The following is a 17,222-nucleotide window of genomic DNA, read 5'->3' as shown; positions in this document are numbered from 1 at the left end:
CGGCGCGGGTGGCGGGCTTCCGGCGAGCGGAGCACGCCGGCGGCGGCGGGGCGGCGCGCGGATCTGGCGGGGTCCGGCACGCGGCTCGGGACAGATCCGAGCGGCGGCGCGGGGAGATGGGCCGGGAGGGCCCGATCCGGGCTCTCCGGGCCTCGGCGGCGGGGACGGCCGGGGTGGACACATGGCAGGATGGGATTCACCGAGCGCGGTGGCGGACATGTCCGGGCGGCGGGGAAGAAACGTCCGGCGCGCGGAGGAGGAAGAGGCTAGGGTTTGGACCCGAAATTTCGAAGGGGGAGGTTTATATATAGGTAGAGGGAGCTAGGAGAGTCCAAATGAGGTGCGGTTTTCGGCCACGCGATCGTGATCGAACGACCGAGAGCATAGAGGGGAGTTTGCTGGGTTTTGGGCCACTTTGGAAGGGGTGTTGGGCTGCAAACAAAAGAGGCTTTACGGTTACCCGGTTAACCATTGGAGTATCAAACGACCTCCAAATGGCAGCGGTCTACCGGTGCTATACCAAGGCCCCTTGGCAAACCTCGGGCCATTCCGAGAAAGCTTAACACCCGCACACGAAAAGAGGCAAAAGGGGAACGCCGGAGGACATAGGAGTGCCGGATTGCAAAACGGACAACGGGGAAAATGCTCGGATGCATGAGACGAACACGTATGCAAAATGAAATGCACATGACGACATGGTATGAAATGCAGATGATGACATGGCAAAGTGCAACACGCAAGCAAATGACATGGCAACGGCGGCGAATAACTGGCATACACCTGGCGCAACGAATCCGGGGCGTTACACTTCACTAGGTGCACGATGAGACAGACGAGTATTTCTAGCCATTGGATAGATTCGTGTTGCAGCTTGGACGCCTTCTATGGGTTGAGTGAAGCTTTGGTGCTCGACATTCTGAAGACAAAGAGGCTTCTTTGCAGGGTTAGAGTATATGGCTTCAACTGACATATCAACCTCTGGCAAAAAGATCAGATGATTGCGAGCAGAGGGTTGATAGTTGACAGAGGAGTGTCGCTTGATGAGGCGCATGACCCATGGAGCATAGAACTTCAGACCAAAAAGGTCAGATCCAGAAGAAGCAAGTTGCCTGATGAAGAATTCTTGAGTATTGAAGCTAATGCCATTGAGAATGTAAAAGACCAAAGTCTTCATAGCTCCTTCAAGCTTGGCCGCTGATGAATGTCCTTTGATAGGCCATAGAGTTCGCCTGATAATATGATATATTGTGCATGGCAGATACTCAAGGTCTTCAACAAAGAACTCTGTTGGATATTCAGCGTCAGATGGCAAAGGCTTCATCATGCTCAACATCTGGCTCATGTTGGGTTCTGGCTTATGGAAGATGCTCTCCAATGCATTGCGGTGTAGTTGACAATCAGGTTCATATAGCTCTCCGGGAGTGGCTAGCCCTGTAAGCTCGATGATGTCAAGAACTTTGGCTTCATGATGAACATTTCCAGTCATCCACTCGAGAACCCATGTCTTGATGTCTCTGTTGTAGCCGTGAATGTGGAGGGTAGCATAGAATTGAAGCAATAGCTCTTCATTCCAGTGTTCTTTGTCTGTCACAAAGTTGAGCAGACCAGCATCCTGAAAGCAATCAAGTGCTTCTTCTAAGCACGGCAGTCCAGCAATGGCTTCAGTGTCGAGGTGCATATGAGGGAAAATGCGCCCTTGATCATACAGAACGCAGGAGTAATAGCTTCGCTGTTGATAGCTCCAGAAACGATCTGATGATATCCTTGGCTTTGAGTAGGGGTTCTTGGCACTGTCAAAGAAGGTATTGTGGCTTTTGAAGCCATTTGCATTGAAGGACCCTGGTGAGTTGGCAGTGCCTAGGAACCTTGGCAGTCTTGGCTTTGGCTTCTGGACCTGAGGCCTATGCTCAACATGATAATCAAATTGAGGACCAGAGGCAGTAGGTGGAGGTACCAGAATGGGCCATCAGACAGTGGTTAGCTGGCCATGACTGTATGCTTGCTCGATTGTATGGGGCCTTGGTGGCGGAACAGGAGCAGTGGCAACAGCTGAGGCTTCAGGCTGCACAACAGGTGCTTCAGGAACAGTGGCCTCATTAGCTTCAGGCGCACTGGTTGGTTCAAGCTCCACATTAGCTTCAGCCATGACAACGTCATTGGCTTCATTGGCGTTGGTGGTGGCAGCTTCAACATTGTCAACCTCCACTTGATGAACAGGAGGGTCGGGCACTGGCTCGTTCACATCAGGAACAACTTCTTCAATAACTGGGGGAGTCGGGACACGTACGTTTTCTTGATTCTCATCTGCTGATGCAGCCGGAATGTCTTCAGCAGCTTGGGCTTCAGATGAGGAGACATTCACAGTCGGAGTGGGTTCAGAAAATACTTGACGTGCAATAGGTTGATGTTGCACTTCTCCTTCTTGAACGCTCGACAGAGGGACTTGAGGCCTTTGTCCTTTGCGAAGCCTGCGAAATGCTGGCAACGCCTTTGGAGATGGAGTTGGCTGGGCCTCAAAGTCTTCATCTTCTTCTTGCACAGGAGGTGTAGCTTGTTGTTGTTGTTGGGGAGTACTGGGGGAGTCTTGTTGCTGTGGGTGATCAGCCCACGATGCATCCTGAGCAGTTGACGTCAGAGGATGGCCAATGCTGATGAGTTCGCTGTTCATAAGAACAGGCGATGATACCACATTGTGTTCAATCTGAGGATGAACTTCATCATCTTCAAGATTGTCATCTTGACCAATGTCTTCAGCAGCGGTGGGTTCAGCTGCTGGAATATCTTCAGCTTCATGAGCCTCTATGGAAGCAGGCTCATGAACTATCATCCTTCTTTCTTCATGTTCTGGCGCAGGGCGAACCACTAAAATGGGTTCAACAACTAAGGGCTCTGTGGGAGCAGCCCTAGTCTTCTTGGTCTTGCGCTTCTTCTTGGAGGGAGCGGCATCAGAGGCTTCAGTATGCTTCCTCTTTCTGGTTTCAGCCTCGGCAGCCCTCGTCTTCTTCTGTTCTGAAGCGGTTGTCGTGACCTTTGGCTTCGAGCCAGTCATGCTGCTGGGGAAGATAATGCGAGGTGCTTCTTGGCTTGAAGGTGCAGGCTGGTCAGCAGAAAGCTTCAGCTTTTTCTTTGCAGCCATCCTGGGGTCAATGCCAGGACGGCCAAGTGACTTGCGCTTCTTAGCCTCATTGTAGGCAAGCACACAGTTGTCAGCCAAACTCTTCATGCGCTCACGAGAGCCTTGAGCTTCTTCACGCTTAAGAAAAGCTTCTTTAAGCTCATGCAGCATGACCTTGAAGTTTCTGACGTCTTGAACACTGAGCTTGGCCACATGCTTCTTGAATTGAGCCTTCTCATAATCAATCTTGTTCTTCAGCTCAACGATGCGCTGAGCGAGAGCTAGCTTAGAAGCAATGGCGCCATTGAAGGAGATGCTGAGGCCAATGGGAAGCTGCAAATCTTCAAAGCTAAGATTGGGGGTGTCGAACCACTCATCAATGAAGTTGTGGATGATTGCCACATTGAAGAGAGGCAAGTTGTTGAAGATTTCTGCTTCTTCCTTGCTCTTGATCAGTTGCTCAAGGGCATCATCTGCAAGATCTTCGTTGCTGGACAGATCGATGGGTTCTTCATGTAGAATGGCAGCAGGAGTCAAGGTTTGATCAGTATGCCTGACAATTTGTTTTTTCTTCTCCATTCTCTTGGAGATACGTGATTGATCTTCAGACTGCACACTGTCTTCAGGAGGTGAAGTGGCCAGTGGCTTAGCACGTGAAGCTTTTGGAGGTGCAGCTGATCTTGAAGCCTTTGGCTTCTTTTGCTTCTGCGGCTTCGGAGGAGGAGCTGGGGCTTCATCAGTGTCAGCATCATTGTCAGAATGATCTACTCTGGCACCCTGGACCAAGATGTAGGTGATGAGGCCGTCAAGGTTGGAGAAGGGGCCGATGACATTAGGTTCTGCATCACGGGAGCCGTCAGCACGGGGAGCAAAGGGACCAGGGTTGAAGTCCAATCCCAATGACTTCTTGTTTTTCTGGGCTGAAGCCTGGGCGAACTGAAAGTTGCGCTTGAAGAGTGCATCGTCACGACACCAGAGTAATGATGTGGGATCGGCGTTCTCAGGCTGAGGTCCACGGACCATGCAAGGATAGAAGCCTTGCGCAATAGCTTCAGCTCTGTTCTTGGGTTAAAGGCCTCGATAGAGAATATCACCCCAAGGTCTCTTGATAGCATTCTTCTCTGCATATTCCTTGGTGACAAATTTGTACTTGAACCATTCTTCAGCCCAATAGCGTCGAATCCATTGGATTCGTGTCTTGCGCTGATGATAAGTCTCTTCAGGATCTGTCTTGTAGAGCTCTGCTAGGTTATCAGGCAGATCTTTGGATGTTCCTTCTCTGCGCTGTCTGCCACCCTTCCTTGCTGATTTTTCTGTAGCCATGATCTTCAAGATGAATGGCTTCAATATGTTCAATGGCTTCAGAGACTTACGCTTGCTGGTCAAGCATGAACTGGCTTCAGGAGAATCAATGTGATGCTGTAAGTATTCTGCAAACGAATGCAGACTATGAGAACCAAGGGATTCTCCCACGGACATGTACCTGTGACAGCATTAGAGATGCGAGGGAAGGGGAAGAGGTCATATGCATTCTCAGAAGATTTTGAAGATAAATCAGTTTGAAGACATTGACCTCATGATGCAAAGACATTCACTTAGGTGATGTGAGTTGGTTCCAGATTTGTACGAATCCGTGAATAAGTACAAGTGAGGAATCAAACTAGACATGAAATTCAAGTGAATAGACTAGGCAGTATGAGATGCAGACAGGATAGATCTAACATTGTGTAGGCAGAAACCACTTTCGGTAAATAGGATGAAATCTTGAAGATCAAAAAAGGTGGTAAAAATAGAGTTATAATTACCGCACGAAGAACTGCTAGATGGGATGAATAGGAGACCGAGCAGTTCAGCCCACCGTGCCCTAACTTGGCGACGGAGGACACCTACGGCGACGACGGAGAGGACGATGTCCGCGGCTGGCGTGAGGACAGCGTCGGAGAAGTCGCGGCAGCTAAGCGCTTCATCGCGGGCGTCGTCGAGAGCTAGCGGTGGCGCTAGGGTTTTGACGAGGTGGAGAGGTGGAAGAAGGATTTCTTTACCGCAGAGCGCAAGTATTTATAAGTAGGTGAGCAGCACAACGCAATTACGCTGGTGCCCCTGGCGGTTCACATCTGAGGGGCACGTGGCAAGCATGCAACATACTCAGAGTTGTCCCACGTTCCCACGCCCGCCAGGCATGTCGGAGAGTTGTTCCGGCTTCTCCGGATTTCAACAATAAAGATAAGTCATTTAAAACAGATTTAATGTTTGTCTATTTGCCTTCTGCTGACTAGGACACAGAGAAGACATTTGACAGTTTCAATAGAATGCATATGATTTGGACAGATAGAGTTTGAGATAGAGAGCATAGAGAGGTTAGTGTCCGATCACATTCACTTAGTTCAAAGATTCAAATTGAAGACATATATATCAGAAAGCAATCAAATCATCATAGTGAAGAAAATCATGAAGATAAATTGAAACTGAAGACAAACCAAATGCGAAGTCATTGCAAAAATAACGCCATGAGTGAAACACTTCAAACAGAGAAATTTGGTGGTGGCGTTACCCACCGTATAGGAAGTATTAGACCCAGACATGGCGCACAATTATCGTGGCGCTCCGAAGTCAAATTCCATGTTAATGTATCCACACTCAGAGTGTACGTCTTCATTGATTGAAGATATACATTACTTCGTGTGTTGCACATCTAAGTCATCAACATGCATAAGTGTTAGGATGTGTGCCTGTTCACAGGACATTAGAGGATTCCAAGATATTTAGCTCACACCGTAACTTGCAAAACCTTTTCTCATCCAAGGGCTTTGTGAAGATATCTGCCAGTTGCTCTTCAGTGTTGACATGAATGATGTCGATATCTTTCTTCATGACTTGATCTCTGAGAAAGTGATGACGAATTTCAATGTTCTTTGTCTTCGAGTGCTGGACTGGATTGTTGGCTATCTTGATGGCACTTTCGTTGTCGCAGAAGAGAGGTACTTGTTTCAGGTTGATGCCATAGTCCTTGAGAGTTTGCTTCATCCATAGAAGCTGAGCACAACAGGATCCAACAGCAATGTATTCAGATTCAACAGTTGAGAGTGATACACAATTCTGCTTCTTTGAAGACCAACACACAAGTGATCGACCAAGAAAGTGACATGTGCCTGATGTAGACTTGCGATCCACCTTGTCACCAGCATAATCAGCATCCGAGAATCCAACCAAATCAAATTTTGAGCCCTTGGGATACCATATTCCGAGTGTTGGGGTGTAAGCCAAATATCGAAGAATTCGCTTCACTGCTAAATGATGCGATTCCTTTGGTGCCGCTTGGAATCGAGCACACATGCAAACACTAAGCATAATATCTGGCCTAGATGCACATAGATAAAGTAAAGAACCAATCATGGAGTGGTATACCTTTTGATCGAACTCTTTACCATTGTCGTCGGGACCAAGATGATGTTTGGCTGGCATTGGCGTCGTGTAACCTTTGCAGTCTTCCATTCCAAACTTCTTCAGACAATCTTTGAGGTATTTCTCTTGAGATATGAAGATGCCATTTCTTTGCTGACGAATTTGAAGACCTAGGAAGAACTTCAACTCTCCCATCATGGACATCTGATATTGCTCTTGCATCATGTACCCAAACTCATCACTATACTTCTTGTTGGTGCAGCCGAAGATAATGTCATCCACATATATTTGGCACACAAACAGTTCACCATCATATGTCTTCATGAAGAGTGTGGGATCGAGGGATCCAGGTTTGAAGCCTTTGCTCTTCAGGAAGTCTTTGATCGTATCATACCATGCACGAGGAGCTTGTTTGAGGCCATACAGTGCTTTGTTTAGCTTGTACACCATATCAGGATGTTTTGGATCTTCAAAGCCAGGTGGTTGTGCGACATACACTTCTTCTTCAATCTTGCCATTGAGAAATGTACTCTTCACATCCATTTGATATAGCAAGATGTTGTGATGATTGGCGTAGGCTAGCAGTATGTGAATAGCTTCAAGCCTAGCAACAGGAGCAAATGTTTCATCGAAGTCAATTCCTTCAACTTGAGTATATCCTTGAGCCACAAGACGTGCTTTGTTTCTGACGACTTGACCATGCTCATCTTGCTTGTTTCGATATATCCATTTTGTTCCAATAATGTTATGCTTGCGAGGGTCAGGTTGTTTGACAAGTTCCCAAACATTGTTCAGCTTGAACTGTTGAAGTTCTTCTTGCATGGCTTGAATCCATTCAGGTTCCATAAAAGCTTCAACAACTTTCTTGGGTTCTGATATTGACACAAATGAAAAGTGCCCACAGAAATTTGCTAACTATGTTGCTCTTGAGCGAGTCAGTGGACCAGGTGCATTGATGCTGTCAATTATCTTCTCAATTTGAACTTCATTTGCAACACGAGGATGGACTAGATGAAGACTTTGCTCTTGGTGATCATTGTCATCACTGGGAGGATTGTCTTCGGTCTGAGCATTGTCTTCAGGTTGGTTAGGTGCAGAAATGATAAGTTCCTCTTCAGGCCGTGCTTCAGAGGGCATGATTTCACCAGTTCCCATCAGCTTGATAGATTCGCTTGGAGGAGCTTCATCTAGTGTACTTGGCAGAAGTTCTCTTTGTGAACCATTGGTTTCATCAAATCTCACATCCACAGTTTCGACGATTTTGTAGAGATAGAGGTTGAAGACTCTGTAGGAGTGTGAGTCCTTTCCATAGCCAAGCATGAAGCCTTCGTGAGCCTTAGGTGCAAATTTTGACTTGTGATGGGGATCCTTGATCCGGCACCTAGCACCAAATACTCTGAAGTAACTGACATTTGGCTCCTTGCCAGTAAGGATCTCATAGGATGTTTTGTTCAAAAGCTTATGGATGTACACATGGTTGATGATGTGACATGCTGTATCAATAGCTTCAGGCCAGAAATTTCTTGGTGTCTTGTATTCATCTAGCATTGTTCGAGCCATCTCAATGAGAGTTCTGTTTTTGCGCTCAACGATGCCATTTTGCTGAGGTGTGTACGGAGCAGAGAACTCGAGTGATTCCCATTGTATCCAGATACAGATCAAGTCCGGTGTTCTTGAATTCAGTGCCATTATCACTTCTGATATGCTTGATCTTCACACCATAATTGTTCATTGCTCGATTGGCGAAGCGTTTGAAGACATCTTGCACTTCAGTCTTGTAGAGAATTATGTGCACCCATGTGTACCTTGAGTAGTCATCAACAATTACAAGCCATACAGACAGGAAGTTGTTGTGAGAGTGGAGTAGTGAGTAGGTCCGAATAAGTCCATGTGTAACAGCTCGAAAGGTTGAGATGTTGTCATGATTGTCTTCGAGGGGTGTTTTGCCCTTGTCATCTTTCCAGCTTCACAGGCACCACACAAATGATCCTTCTTGAATTTGACATCTTCGATGCCTATGACATGCTTCTTCTTGATGAGTGAGTGTAAGTGCCTCATGCCAGCATGCCCTAGCCTTCGATGCCAGAGCCAGCATTCTGAAGCTTTTGTGAGAAGACATACGGCAAGCTGTGGACCTGCTGAGAAATCTACCATGTATAGATCATCTTTTCGATACCCTTCAAAGACTAGAGACTTGTCATATTCCATTAGTACAAGGTAGCGATATTTTCCGAATAGCACAATCATGTTCAAGTCACAAAGCATTGAGACAGACATTAAGTTGAAACCAAGGGATTCAACAAGCATCACTTTATCCATGTGTTGATCCTTTGAGATTGCAACTCTACCTAGACCCAATACCTTGCTTTTACCAGTGTCAGCAAACGTGATGTGACTCTTGTCAGATGGACGTAAGGTTGAGTCCATGAGAAGACTTCGATCACCAGTCATATGATTTGTGCATCCACTGTCCATAATCCATTCTGAAGCTTTTGGTGATGTACCCTACAGTGCAGTTAGGAGGATAGGCTTCACAAGAGTGTTGTGAAGCATAAGCATTTGGCACATATAGGGATTGTCACAGCTTATATCAAGATTAGGATACATAGTATGACAGGTAAGCGATTCAGATGTGAAGTATATAGAATGACATTTTATCATGCGTCCTGAATGTGTTTTAGGTCCCCAGCAAATAGCATTGGACACCTGTGATTGCAGGTTGGAGACCCTTTTCTGCAAAAGAGAGTTAATTCTTCTTCGCCACCCACATTTTCAGGGGTGGCTTAGAAGCAATGAGTCTAAGTGCAGCATCTGAGAATTTTGGCTTTGGAGCCCTAGCAAATAGCCTTGCAGGAGAAGAATGATACTCATATGAATAAGCAGAAAAGTTCTTAGTCCTATGAACATAGCGGTTCAAAGATACATGCTCATATTCATAAGTCTGAGCATGATTTCCCTGCAAAACATTGGCGTTAGGGTGACTCAAGTGAGTCCTGTATCTGTATGAAGCCTTTGGGCCATATGAAGCTATAGGTCTGGGGTTTGTCTTCTTCCTTGGTGCTGTCATGACGACATTCACAGGAAGATTCTCGATGTACTGCTTAGGTACCCAGATCTTCTTCATAGGTGGTCCATTCTTGCAGTTAGTACCAATGTACCTGGCAAACACTTTACCATTCTGATTCTTGAACAACTTATAGTTTGGATCAAAGGATTCATCAATGATAATAGGATTAGCGCAGGTAAAGCCAGATAAAGTGGATGGATCTACTGAAGGTTCCTTTGCAGCAACCCATGTGGTTTTGGGGTACTGCTCAGGCTTCCAGTACGAGCCATCAACATTCATTTTCCTCTCGAACCCAACACCCTCTTTCCTAGGGTTTCGGTTCAGAATCTGCTTTTTGATGACATCGCAGAGTGTCTGATGCCCTTTCAGACTCTTATACATCCCTGTTTCAAGCAATGTCTTCAACATAGCATTTTCATCAGCAATAGCAGTGGTATCCTCCGCAGAGGGGTTAGTAACCACATCAGTAGGTGAAGACAATGAAACAGTAGCAGTAGTGGAACATTCAGCAACAGATGTAGTGTTATCACGCTCAATGCATTTTAGACATGGTGGTTCAAATCCATTCTGAGCGGGACTGATCTGTTGAGCGCGAAGTGACTCATTCACTTTTTGAAGATGTTCATGAGCCGCTCTCAATTTCTCAAGCTCTTGCTTACTTTGAAGATAATCATAGGAGAGCCTTTCATAAGTAGTTGAGAGAGTTTCATGACGACTTTCAAGTTCTTGGTACTTAGCATGAAGATTTTTTATATCTTCAACTAAGGACTGTGAATGGGTCATTTCAGCGTCCAACAGGTCATCGCTTTTGTCTAACAGTTTTTGAGTATGTTCCATAGCCTTTTGTTGTTCAGTTGCAATTTTAGCAAGTGTTTTGTAGCTAGGTTTGGATTCACAATCAGAGTCATCTTCACTTGATGTTTGAAAGTAAGCATCGCGTGATTTTACCTTGGCACCACGTGCCATGAACCAGTAGGTGGGAGTAGGATCATCTTAGTCATTAGCTTCAGCGTTGGTGTGGAAGTCATTGTCTTCAGTGTTGAAGATGGACTTGGCAACATAGGCTGTGGCTAGAGCCAGACTTACAACGCCAGGGTCGGACTCCTCTCCAGACTCCACCTCTGCCTCCTCAGAAGCAGACTCCTCCTCTGAATCCATTTCCTTGCCAACAAAAGCACGAGCCTTGCCAGATGAGCTCTTCTTGTGTGATGAAGACTTGGAAGACGACTTAGAAGAACACTTTGAGGATTTCTTCTTCTTCTTGTCATCAGAATCATATTCCTTGCTCTTCTTCTTCTTCTTATTATTATCCCACTATGGACACTCCGATATGTAGTGACCAGGTTTCTTGCACTTGTGACAGGTTCTCTTCTTGTGGTCATGAGTGGAAGCTTCATCATTCCTTGAGTTGGATCGTGAAGACTTTCTGAAGCCTTTCTTCTTAGTGAATTTCTGGAACTTCTTCACAAGCATAGCAAGTTCCTTTCCAATGTCTTCAGGATCTTCAGAACTGCAGTCAGATTCTTCTTCAGATGAGGAAACAACTTTTGCCTTCAAAGCGCGAGTTCGGCCATAGTTTGGGCCATAGATATCTCTTTTCTCAGAAAGTTGGAACTCATGTGTGTTGAGCCTCTCAAGTATATTAGACGGATCGAGTGTCTTGAAGTCAGGACGTTCTTGTATCATGAGGGCAAGGGTGTCAAAGGAGCTGTCAAGTGATCTCAGCAGTGTCTTGACGATTTCATGCTTGGTAATCTCAGTTGCGCCAAGAGCTTGAAGCTCATTTGTGATGTCAGTGAGGCGATCGAATGTGAGATGGACATTCTCATTGTTGTTTCTCTTGAAGCAGTTGAAGAGGTTGCGAAGAACACTGATCCTTTGATCTCTCTGGGTTGAGACACCTTCTTTGACCTTGGATAGCCAGTCCCAGACTAGCTTCGACGTTTCCAGAGCACTCACACGGCCATACTGTCCTTTGGTCAGATGACCACAGATGATGTTCTTTGTAGTAGAGTCCAGTTGAATGAACTTCTTGACATCAGTAGGGGTGACACCTTCACTAGTTTTTGGGACGCCGTTCTTGACGACATACCAGAGGTCGACATCAATGGCTTCAAGATGCATACGCATCTTATTCTTCCAGTAGGGATATTCAGTTCCATCGAACACGGGACAAGCAGCGGAGACTTTGATTATCCCTGCAGTCGACATAGCTAAAACTCCAGGTGGTTAACCGAATCACACAGAACAAGGGAGTACCTTGCTCTGATACCAATTGAAAGTGCTAGTATCGACTAGAGGGGGGGGGGTGAATAGGCGATTTTTATGAAAGTCTTCAAAACTTGGAAGTTTCAAAGACAAACAAGAGAAATGCCCTAATTGAGATGCAGTGGAAGGTAAACTACTGTAAGCAAACCATAGTCAAGTATGCAATGATGTGAAAGCACATGACTAATAGCAGCAAGTAGTAAGGATCAGGATGGAAGACAGTATGAAGCCAATCAACGATAGTAGTCAAACAATGAAGTCAAACAGGTAAGACAGATAGGCAATGACTTCACGAAGACAAATTTAAGTAAAGGATGGAAAGGGATAGAACCAGTCGCTTGCTGAAGACACATGATTTGTTGGACCAGTTGTCTGGTTAGGGAGGCTGAGATTTAACTCAGAAGACCGTGTCTTCACCTTATTCCCCTTGAGCTAAGGACACCCAGTCCTCGCCCAATCACTCTGGTAAGTCTTCAAGGTAGACTTCCAAACCTTCACAGACTTCGTTCACCGGCAATCCACAATAACTCTTGGATGCTCAGAACGCGACGCCTAACCGGCTGGAGGATTCACAATCCTCAAGTGTAATAAGTCTTCAGGTCACACAGACAGAAAGACTTCAGTGATGCCTAACACTCTTTGGCTCTGTGTGTTTGGGATTTGTCCTCGCAAGGATTTCTCTCTCTCAAATGCTTCGAGGTGGGTTGCTCTCAAATGACAAAAGCCGTGCACTAACTCTGAGCAGCCACCAATTTATGGTGTAGGGGGTGGGCTATTTATAGCCACTAGGCAACCCGACCTGATTTGTCCGAAATGACCTTGTGTCACTAAGGAACTGACACGTGTTCCAACGGTCAGATTTCAAACACACACGACAACTTTACTTGGGCTACAAGCAAAGCTGACTCATCCAGCTCTGGACAAGATTTGCTCTCATTGTCTTTGCTCAAAGACATAGGATTTGGGTTGAGCGTCACTTCAGTCACTCTGACTTAGTTCACTTGGACCCCACTTAACAGTATGGTGGTTCCTATGACTCAACAAAGAAGAAAAGGAAACAACGAAACCACATAGTCTTCACGCTCCATAGTCTTCACGTAATGTCTTCTCATGTCATAGTCTTCAATATGAATATCTTCTCATACCACCATTGTCTTCAATGTCTTCATACATTTTTAGGGGTCATCTCCGGTAGGTAAACCGAATCAATGAGGGACACTACCTGCGTTATCCTGCAATTCTCACAAACGCATTAGTCCCTCAACCAACTTTGTCGTCAATACTCCAAAACCAACTAGGGGTGGCACTAGATGCACTTATAGAAACTACACGCAAAACAAGATTTCATATGGGTACCACGGGTCTACATGTACAACAACACTATTGGCTCTGTTGTGATGCTAGTAATGTGGATGATACGAGAAGTCAACTGTATACACAATTGAAATTGAAATCAACAGAGCTATTGATAAGAGCAAACCTGTTAAAGAAACATGCGTGAACATACCCGCGGTGCATTGGAGTTTTGATTGGATCCTTCAATTTAAAAATAAGTTTGTATGAGTAAATACGATGATACAAGAGCAAAGCAGTATGCACGATAGCAATGGAATCTTAAATTAGAACAGTTGCTCTTCAGGTTTAGGCACTTGTTCTACATGAACAGAGTACAATAAGACGCAAGAATATAGTAGTTAAAAATAGAAAATGAGCTCATAGACCTTACCACATTCTTGGTTCGGGACCAGTACAGAACAAGGCGTTCCCAGTCATCTTCCAGTAAATGTGTCTCAGGAGAACGTAAGGGAATTTGATGAGTTTCTTTGCCGGTGAAGTACGTTTTCTTGAGGTAATTCTGATACTGCCACCAAGCATTCTTGAAGATAGCAGAGGTATTAGCACAGGTTACCTCATCCTGAGTTTCCAAATCGGTCCTTCTCTCTAGAAAAAATGGGAAAATTTGATGTATTATAACCATCATGGAGGTAGGATGTATGGGACAAAGCAAAGTAATTGCCATGAATAACATTACTTACACATAACTCCTAGACAAACACCTGCAACTAGCATTTTCCTTCATCTTTAGTATAATATTTCCAAGATGGGAAGATACACACACAGGATTTAACAACATGAAATGCGATAGATGCTAAACTACGACTAGCTGGTTGTGCTTCCTGCACAGGAATAGGCTTACTAACTGGTGGAGTTGGGGTTCGCCATGGTAGTACTGGCCCTTTGGGCACTGGAGCTGCCTTACTAACTGCTCTTGTTTGGGAGCTCTGTGGTGGAGATGGTGCTGTGTCAACAGGAACTGGGTTACTATCTGCTGGGGTTGGGGTTAGATTGGGTGAAGATGGTTCTCTGTCCATCGCAGTAGGGGTACAATCTACGAGAGTTTGGGTTATGTGTGGTAGGGCTGGTTCTCGTGCATGTACAACCAGGGTGCTATCTCCACCAAGAGGTAGCACTGTTTTATTTGAAGACCGTGTTTTTACTCCGCTAGATACTGGCATCACCCGCTCCAATTAAAATGGCTGATAAACAGGAAACATAGTTGAATGTACATACATTATATGAGAGACAGATGCAATAGATAGTGTGGAAAAAAGAGGGCATGAAATAGTTGACATGTATATTGTTTAACTAAAACGGATAGCATGACATAATTTCACATATATAATGTCTATCTAAACTGTATATCATAGCATAACATAATTCAAAGATATGATGAATAACTGAACAGGATCGCATGACATAATTCACCTACATGTTATCTAAGTAATCAGGATCACATGATTTAATTCACATATGTGATTTATATGCTAAACATAGGGCATTAAATATGATGTCTGAACTAAGAACATGGTGTTGAATATTGTGTATATGATGTCTAAACTATGCAATGCAAGACACCATATGCATGATATGAGCAGTATAACCGTGCCAAGTTAGAGCATACACCTCGGTGGGGGAATAGGACTGGTCATCTATCTCTGAATCGATCACTGAGGAGCTATCGGGACCCAACAAGAGATCTGCTTCGACAGGTAGCACTGTCTGCTCTTATGGCCTTGTTTTCACTCCAGATTTTTCAATCTCCCACCCAAATGGTTGATTCATAGGAAGAGTAGTTTAATGTACAAACATTGTCGACAAATGGGGGGTAAATAGGGCTGGTCAGCTGCGTCTGAATCCACCTTAGAACAAATATCTTCCTCTGGATTGCCATCTGGAGAGGGGGGGGAGGGTTTGCCATTGAACCCACCATGGAGTGATGTCTGCATGACATTGTATTGCCGTGCAAAACTCTTCTCTTTTTCTCTACATGTTCAGCATGACTGCGTACAATATCTGACATGTATACGAAAAAATATGGTGAGATTATGTAAGGAGAGCATGCAGAAATTTAGAGTGATGGTAACAACCAGTGGATGGATCCAAAAATAATGATAGCAGACTGATGATTGCTTTAATTTAATAAAAAGACAGATGATGATTTTCCCACCGAAGATGAAAAACATAGGCATACCTTAGGTGAACCAGATATTAGACAGGGATACTATTCATTGCTTCCTCGATATGTGCCCCACAACTAAGTTAGAACTCAAGTTTGAACATTAATTTGGACCTGACTTGGAGTCTAAGAGGTGAACAGGACGATAAAGTAGCAGGTAATTTTAAGCAATGCATAACATAAGCAGAAACAAAAGAGTGCGACCTCTCTTGTGGACACGTGTACTCCTCAGGTTCATCTACTGAGTCGATGATGGTGATGTCGTTGTGGTGGGTGCCGGCGGCAGGGAAGGAGATCTGAGGCGGCGAAAGACGGTCAGGAGTCGTGATGTTTGGTTTGGTGGATGCTTTTGTCGATGGAGCAGCTCACGTGAGGTGAACGACATCGCGGCAGGAGCAGGACAAACCACACAAAGTTCCCTTCGACACCTACCTGTAACTGAAGTAATTCTGTAAGGGCTCATTTGGCTTGCATGATTCTAAAAACGCAGGGATAGAAAAAACACTGGAATAGGATAGGAATGCACATGGTAAACAGAGCATTTGTAAACACAGGATTTCTGTCAACTTGGGTGTTTGGTTCACAGGAAATGGAAGAACAGAGGAATGCAAAGAAACATGGCCAAAATAAAGTGAAAGCATATGAAAGCGTGTACAGTTAGAATGTTATTCTGCCACTAATGCATTTGGTCTTGTTTTCAAGCATAGGATTTTGAAAAGTAGGTCCAGGTGGATGTTTTTCTCCATTCCTTTCAACAAAATGCATGAATAATTGAATAGTACAGTGCCATAGGAATATTCCCTATTGCTATATTTTTCCGTTGAACCAAAATAGCCCTAATGGATTGACATGAATGTAGAGTAATAAGTGATGCAACAAGTGTACAACCTCTTTGCCGTAGCCGTGTCGACCTTAGCATCATTGGGTTGGTCGCAGAAGAAGTTGAGGCAGAGGTGAATGTCGGAGGTGTGGAGGAAGATTTAAGGAATCTGTAGACGGCGTCCAGGGCACTGCTTTGTTGTGATGGATCGTTCTGTCATTGGAGCAGCTCCGGTGAGCCGTTAGATGCCAAGGCTGAACCAGCACAAGACAGACATCGTTAATATCAAGTGGGATTCTAATATCATCTCCAATAGATGATATAAAATAGATGATATAAAATAGATGTAAAATTTACATCACCAAAAACCACCTGAATACAAGAGATGAGGTAAAAACTGTTGACTCTGAACTTAACTGTCGAATCTGAAATTTACTATGGAATCTGAATGTTACTGTCAAAACTGAATGCAATGGTAGCAGAGAGGCACTTTACATGTAGTTTAGGGAGGGCCTGCAATTCATCTTCAACCTGCACCCCCTGAGCTGCCAACCACCACTGGCCGAACCGCCGGCCCCAGCGCCGCCTCGCCGCCCCGAAACAACTCCCCACCATCGGTCCGCCACCGCCCGGCCGCCCCGGCCAGCCCTTTAGCCCCCCCGCCCCCACCCTGAACCCTAAGATAGATAGTGGGGTACCTCTCCGGTGAACCCCCCCTCCCTGCTGCGGGTGGTTCTTGCTTAACTCCGCCGAGCCCCCCTAAAAATGGACTGACCCAAAAGTTGATTCAGTCGACTGAAGTGTAGCTAAATCGGAGCAGAGCAGCAGCACGAGTGAGCGGGAGAGCAGGAGCAGCAACGCGAGCGAGCGAGCAAGAGCCGGAGCAGCAGCAACAGATCCGGCTGGTATGGCCGCCGCCGCCGAAGGGGCCTCGCACTGTGTCATGGAAACGTCACTGCAGATGTCCTAATGTGAGGACTTAGTCGTGAGGCCAACGCATCTATGTAGTAGCTTGAGAGGGGTTGATCGGGAC

This window comes from Triticum dicoccoides, chromosome 1B (genome assembly GCF_002162155.2).
Source record: "Triticum dicoccoides isolate Atlit2015 ecotype Zavitan chromosome 1B, WEW_v2.0, whole genome shotgun sequence".
NCBI lineage: Eukaryota > Viridiplantae > Streptophyta > Magnoliopsida > Poales > Poaceae > Triticum > Triticum dicoccoides.
Note: the sequence above shows the minus strand (reverse complement) of the source record.